Consider the following 7894-nt stretch of genomic DNA (forward strand, 5'->3'; position numbering starts at 1 on the left):
CTCTAAAGCATCTGCTCCTAATTGTTACAGTAAAGAATCATTCCTGTGTCTTCTTTTGCCCAAACACTAATTAAAAAAAATAATTCTCCAGTGGCTAGCTTATTTATCTTTGTTCCAGTCCACTCAGTGCCACATTGTTTACACTTACAAGAGCTGGACAAAATTGTAAACAGCTATTTAAAGGCAACGGAAATCATCCCAAAGCAAACAGAACCAGGAGATGAGTTTACTCGTAAGAAACTGATATTGTGATAGGTAAGAATTGTGTAGCCTTTTTCTCAAAAGATGAAAACTGCAACCTTACGAGTTCAAGGTGGCAGGAAAGGAAGTTCAGACTGGGATTTCATAGATAGAACACAGAAAGCATGAACTATAAAAGAAATATTTGATAAACTGAAGTCATTGGCACATGAAAAGATACATGTTATTACTCATCAGGAAAATACAAGTTAAAACACAAGGAGATAAAAGACTTGTAATGCCAAACGTTGCCAAGGATTTGGATCCACTGAAATAAAGTAGATCACTGGAAGCACAGAGCTCAGGGGTCGGGGTGGAAAGAGGCTGAAGATCAAGGCTCACAAGAGAGTTTTGGAGGTGAGCTATCTGTATCTTTTGGGGTTACTTGGTTAACTTTGTCAAGGCTCATTGGACTAAACACTTAAAATGGATTCAGGTTGTTGTATGTAAGTTGTAACTCAATGGAGTTCTTTTTTAAACAGAGAGGCATGGGAAATATAAAATTCAAAACGATTTTGAATATATATAAAAATGGATCAACAGAGCCTCCTAAATCCCCCAATAAATATTTTATACAATCCCTCAAGCTGCGATTCGGAGCCCAAGGGAGAGCCTGCACATTCATAAATGCATTTCTGCATGGCAGCCTGTTTGGGGCTTGGTTGGCAGAAGTCAGGTGACAAGTCTCTCTGCTGCTGGTCAGGTGAGTATGCTCTTTAGTCTGTCCCCTCATGTGTGGAAGATTTAAACCTAGGGTTAAGTATAAGAATCTTGGTTTTGGCCTCAGACCTGAGCTAATTTCCCCAACCCAGCTTTACCAGTTTAAAAGATAAATGTATAACACTGGTGCCGAAGTGAATCCTGAGTGTTGAAACTGTTTAAAAGCCCTGAGTATGATGATTCATTTTGGGTACTAACTTGACTGGACCATGATATTTGTTTAAACACTCTTCTGGGTGTCTCTGAGAGTGTTTCTGGATGAGATTAGCATTAGAATCCACAGACATAAAGTAAAGCAATTTGCCATCCACGATCAATGTTGGAGGGGGCATCACCAATGTATTAACATCCTGAATAGAACAGAAGGCTAAATAAGGAGAATTCTCTCTCTCTCTCTCCACCTGTCTTTGAGTGAGGACAGTGGTTTTCTCCTATCTTTGGATTTGGTCTTGAACTGGAACTAAACCATTGGCTGTCCTAGTGTTCAAGCTTGCCTGCCAAACTGGGAGGATCTTCTGTTTTCCAAAACTGTGTGAGTCAGTTCCTTAAATTACCTTATGTACATATATATGCATATAACATATCTATATGTTATCTTTATAAAATGTTCATCTTCTAGATATTCATATATATGTATTTATAATTATTACATATAACTATTATATATAAATGTATATATAATTGTTTCTTTTTCTTTGGAGAATGCTAATATGTGAGCCAGGTCCTCTGGAGAGGTCTAGAGAATCTACTAGCGTATGACACATTAGACTGATTGAAAATTAGTGGTGCCACTATGGAGAACAGTAAGGAGGCTTCTTAAAAAGCTAAAAATAGAGCTACCATATGATTCTGCAATCCCACCCCTTGGCATATATTTGGAGAAAAACATGATTCAAAAGGATGCATACAACCCAATGCTCATTGCAGCACTATTTACATGGAAGTAACCTAAATGTCCATCATCAGAGGAATGGATTGAGAAGATGTGTATATATATGCAATGGAATATTACCCAGCCATTAAAAAGAATGAAATAAGCCATTTGCAGCAACACAGATGGACCTAGAGAGTGTCATACTGAGTGAAGTAAGTCAGACAGGAAAGGAGAAATATCATATGACATCCTTTGCATATGGATTCGAAAAAGAAATGATACAAATGAACTGATATATAAAACAGAAACAGATTCACAGACTTAGAGAACAAACTTATGGCTGATAGGCAGAAAGATGGGGGAAGGGATAGTAAGGGAGTTTGGGATTGACATGTACACACAACTACACTTAAAATGAATAATCAACAAGGACCTACTGTATAGCACAGGGAATTCTGCTCAATGTTATGCGGCAGCCTGGGTGAGAGGGGAGTTTGGGAGAAAATGGGTACATGTATATGTGCGGCTGAGTACATTTTCTGTCCATCTGAAACTATTACAACATTGTTAATTGGCTATACTCCAACATAAAATAAAAAGCTTTAAAAAATAAAAAGGAAATCAGTGGCTTCATCCACAAGATTTTAGAGGCCTTCATCCACAAGAATTTTTTATATTCTGTATCTGATACTGAGAAAATATAATCCTGAATAATATGAACAGAAAGCCCTAAAACCAAAAGAAAGAGTAACCTTCATCTGCATGTTAGACCTGTTGTATTACTTGGAAACAAGCCATAAACTTAGGATAATTTTAATTCAGAAATATAAGAATTTTGGATGGGGCAGAGTCCTTATCAGTGTGCTAAGTTGCTTCAGTCACATCTGACTCTTTGCAATGCTATGGACTGTATCCAGCCAGGCTCCTCTGTCCATGGGATTTTCCAGGCAAGAATACTGGAGTGGGCTGCCATATCCTACTTTAAGAGATCTTCCCTACCCAGGGATTGAACTGCATCTCTTATGTCTCCTGCATTGGCAGGCAGGTTCTTTACTACTGGTGCCACCTGGGAAACCCGTATCTGCTGCTGCTGCTAAGTCACTTCAGTCGTGTCCGACTCTGTGTGATCCTGTAGACGGCAGCCCACCAGGCTCCGCCATCCCTGGGATTCTCCAGGCAAGAACACTGGAGTGGGTTGCCATTTCCTTCTCCAATGCATGAAAGTGAAAAGGTAAAGTGAAGTCGCTCAGTCGTGTCCGACTCTTAGTGACCCCATGGACTGCAGCCCACCAGGCTCCTCTGTCCATGGGATTTTCCAGGCAAGAGTACTGGAGTGGGGTGACATTGAGCACAGTAATTTCAGGGTCACAATTTTAGGCTCTACAATACTCTGAAAAACAGGCTGATGTTTTTCTGTTTTTTGTACCATCATTTCTGTTCACCTAGTTCATATACACTCTGTAAGGGAAAATTCAAATAAGTTTGTAGATTGTTGCCTTTCTCCCTTTATGAATGGTTTTATCTTGAAATAGACTCTAGAAAAGAAGTAAGAGCCATAACAAAATACATCAGGAAATAGTCCACTGAAAAAAGTCAGCGTGAGTTTTGAGGCAGATGTATATTTGGCTCAAAATGTGTAAAATAAGTAAGGAAGCTTTTGTATTTGTCCAAATTGTTCTAAAAATGCCTTACTATACATAAAAGTTACATAACTTTAAATTAGACGTATATTTCATGTTTTAGAAAAACCTCACATAATACATTCTTTTATAATATTTGTGCTGTGCTCAGTTGCTTCAGTCGTGTCCAGCTTTTTGCCACCTGTGGACTGTAACCCGCCAGGCTCCTCTGTCCATGGAATTCTCCAGACAAGAATACTGGAGCTGGTAGCCATTCCATTTTCCAGGGGATCTTCCCAACCCAGAAATCGAACCCATATCTGTGGCATCTCCTGCATTGCAGGTAGGCTCTTTACCCATTGAGCCATCTGGGAAGCCCTTATAATATTAAGTATAAATTTTATTAAGAATTGTAAGCAATTTCTCTATTATTGCATGTGGCTTTTCTACAGGGCATTAGAAACAATAGCCTTTCTGATGGCCTACAGGCAATGGTAAGGAACCATGTGTGTTAAGATGTAGGGCCTCTGAAGGACCCGCTCAGGTTGTAAGTTCCAGCTATGAACATTCATGGAACTGCATAATAAGTCCTTCTCAAGTCCCTTCTTGGTGGCCAAAGTGACTGTTTTTATTGGTAAATTCAGAAATAGTAATAAAATAGAAGATTTGAAAATCCTCAAAGAGAACTAGAGTGAACAGTCTGCCCAATTCAACCACTGTTTGCAAATATTTATTTTTTCATCTCTAAACCTCCGAGTGTGTTTGATTTGAAGCATTAAAACAGCAATTGCTCTGACCCACAGAAAATTTTTATGTTGAATAAACCACCTCATAAGCCAAAGCTTAAACATTGAGTGTGGATGTGTTCACACAGCGGCCCCCTTGTGAAGCAGCTGGAATTCTGGTTTTCAACTGACTTAATTGTCATGTCACTTCGGAAAACTTCCCAGGACCTTAAGGAATGCAGGCCTTATGTTATAATGGGTGGGTCCTCATGAAACAAAGAGTATCACTTGTGTTTCCCTAGGATGAAATATAAAGTGCTTATTTCTGATCTTATTTTAAAAGGGAATTTAGATATACTTGGATATGCCATACATGCTTCCTAAGTTGCTTCAGTCGTGTCTGACTCTTTGCGAGCCTTTGGACTGTAGCCCACCAGGCTCCTCGGTCCATGGGATTCTCCAGAGAGTGGGTTGCCATGTCCTCCTCCAGGGGATCTTCCCAACCCAGAGATCGAACCCTTGTCTCTTATGTCTCCTGCATTGGCAGGCAAGTTCTTTTCCACTAGCGCCACCTGGGAAGCTTCCCTGGATACACCATGTCTCTCCAAATGCAAAAGGCAAGGTAAAAAGTTGGGACTATCCTCTCTCCTTCAACTTATTGCTCACAGTTATAGTTTTGGTTTTTTGAGAAAGCCTATTTTATTGGGTTGGCCAAAGTTCACTTGGGTTTTTTCACAGCATCTTATGAAACATCAGAACAAACTTTTAGGCCAACCCAACACCTTGGTCATCATATCCTCCTCAATGAATTAAAGAACAAGAATATATTCCCATGGATACATTACACCAACTGAATCTATGGACTAGCTTTATTTTTTAATGCATCTGTAATTGATTTTCTATTCTCAGCATTCACAGCACATAGCTGAACTAAAGAGCTGGGATGACTTCACAGCATTTCTTCTCTCAACTTTGAACTTTATGACTTGATCTTCTACCATCTCTACAGCATTTTTGGAATTCCGTTGGAGTTCAGCTTTGTGACAACAGGCATATTTCACAGGAGACTGACACTGGGTCAGATGACCAAGTGAATAAACCATCATCAACTCTGTAAGATGTGTACTAACAGGTTAGCAAGTTGGGAGTGACACATTCGGAAGATCAGGTCTAGAGAATCAAATAGCTATTACTAGGTGTAACAGAATCAACAGAGTCCAAGGGAAACACTCAGCTATCTTTACAGAAGCAGGTCGTGGGTTGGAATGCTGTTCTTCCTGCTGACCTCACATCTGTCTTCTCACCCTCCTGCCCTCATGTGGATTGTCACCACCCCTATAACACCCACTTAACCACCCAGCTAAGTACCTCTTGCCCTAACGCTGTTATTTTCAATCATGACACCTTTTCTGTTTATTTGTTGTTTCACGTTGATATTGTAATTATTGATACTAAATGCACCTTGGTTTACATTTTAATCATCTGTGTTTCCAGCTATACCTTCCAAAGTCTATTAGGATTAAAAACACTTCCATTCAGTAGAGCAGATATTCTGATGGTAATACCTGGCTCATACAGGTTCACAGGGAAAATCCAATAAATGATTAAAAAACAAGTGATGTGCTTGAGGGACTCAACTGAGGGACTTCCCTGGCAGTCCAGTGGTTAAGACTCCATGCTTCCAATGCAGGTGGTGCAGCTTCACTCTCTGCCTGGGAAACTAATCCCACATGCTACATGGCCAAGGAACAAACAAATCTGAAAGGATAACAACAATCTTTAGTTGGGGAATTTTAACTGATTTTCATTTTTATTAATTTCTCTATTCTTTCAGATTTTCTACATGAAGATATATTTACAATAACAATACTTTCAAAAGACTGTAGAAAATAACAGAAAGAAAAACTATATAAATATTTCCCTAAAAGACAACTTATCTCCCCAAAGAGAAACAGAATTCAAATCAGTTGTGGTATTTAGAAAGCTTTTTTTTTTTTTAATATTCCAGTGAGCATAAAGTATATATTTGGCTACTAGATGATTAATTCTATTATTATGCTCAAACAAATGTCATTCTAGAGTGAACTTTTTCTGCCTGTTTTATGTATTGCCCTTTGTGACTGTTAAAAACAAGAGAAATATTCCCCAATGTTCCATAGTATAGAAAAGGACAACTGTCTTAAGATAAAATGACAGCTCTTTTAGCAAGGACAAAGATAAACCTGGTTTCATATTTTCAGCTTCCTATGCTTGGAAGGACAGACTGAGGATGCATTAGAAATGAAGTGATTTTTAATCATTTTTTAAGACTTTCATTAAATTACATATTAAATTAACATTTCTACCTAGGAAAAATTATAGGTACCTAAGTTGCATCACAAGTGGTAAAAATCAACTGAAATTAAAAATGATGCAAATGGGTTCAATATTTAATATTTAAGAAATAGGTAGTTAGATAGAAAGGGTTCAGAATGATGAATAAATAAAGCTTCTGAAAGGAATAAAAATAGGCACATTTTTCAAAACAAAAGAAACAAACCTATGGGTTATTATGAATAGTTTCATGATCACTGTGTGGAAAAGGAACAACCATTTTGAAGAAAACATTGATCCATTGATCATTTACTTTGTCAAACTTAGATAAAAGGAGTTGAGTATGAGTTGCAGGGAATTCAGTCAGATATAAGGAAAACATCTTTTTCTTGTTCTTTACCACTCTTGACTTTTATTTTTCATTTTTTTTTTTCAGGAAAAATTTCCTGATGCAGGATGAGTCAACACTGAAAAGAGAAGCACGCAAAGTCACGGAGCTGTAGACCTTGGAAATCATTGACAATCTGAAAGTTGATTACTAAAGCACAAAAGCCAATACTCTGCTGACCTTGTGTCAAGAAAATCAACACGGTGGATGATTCCAGCTATGATATTCTATTGTATCTTGCCAACATGGGCTAAGGCTAAGGACTTAGAAGAACTGAGGACAAATTGCAACTAAATTCCCACCCAAGCACTTTCTTATTCCCATATACCCTGCCCAGGACCACTTGTCCTACAAAACATTTTTCCGACTCTCCCAGTTCTGAGTATTTGAATGCTCAAATCCCTGAAAGATCAAGTAAATGTGGTTTTAATATTGATTTGGCAAATTGTGTACTGAGAAAAGTAGATAGGGCCCTTCCAAAAATTAGTCACAGATTGTTGGGTGACAAATAGGACAGGGCCACACTGGCTTTAGCTGAGCCAGGCAGAGCACAAACGTTTGATGCTTTACATCTACAATAATACATAGCCCAGAGATATATGCAAGAAATCTTACCCAGTTGGTGGTCCTTGTTTTACTTACTATTGTTGTCAGGGCAAACACTGATGATTTATTTTTGGTCTGAATTTCACTTACTCAGCAAAAGGCCATAAATTTAAGGTTAAGAAAATATACATGGCACAGAGAAAATTTATTCCCAAGTCAGTGAGACCAGTGAATATGTTGTCATTCTGATATGTTTGAATCAATATCTCTGTTCAGATCTCTTCCAGTTACGGATTGGTTACAAACCACATATCCTATTTCAAGCCAAATCACATCTAAGTCAAGTTAGAAATGTTTGAACATGTTAAGACAGGTGTTTTCTCACAAGACTTACATCAAGAAATTACAGGTCTTGAAAACCAAAGGAAAAAAATCCATCTGTGAAGTATCTATGCAGTTGATATACTTT

The sequence above is a fragment of the Bubalus kerabau genome, chromosome 9 (genome assembly GCF_029407905.1).
Source record: "Bubalus kerabau isolate K-KA32 ecotype Philippines breed swamp buffalo chromosome 9, PCC_UOA_SB_1v2, whole genome shotgun sequence".
Lineage (NCBI taxonomy): Eukaryota > Metazoa > Chordata > Mammalia > Artiodactyla > Bovidae > Bubalus > Bubalus kerabau.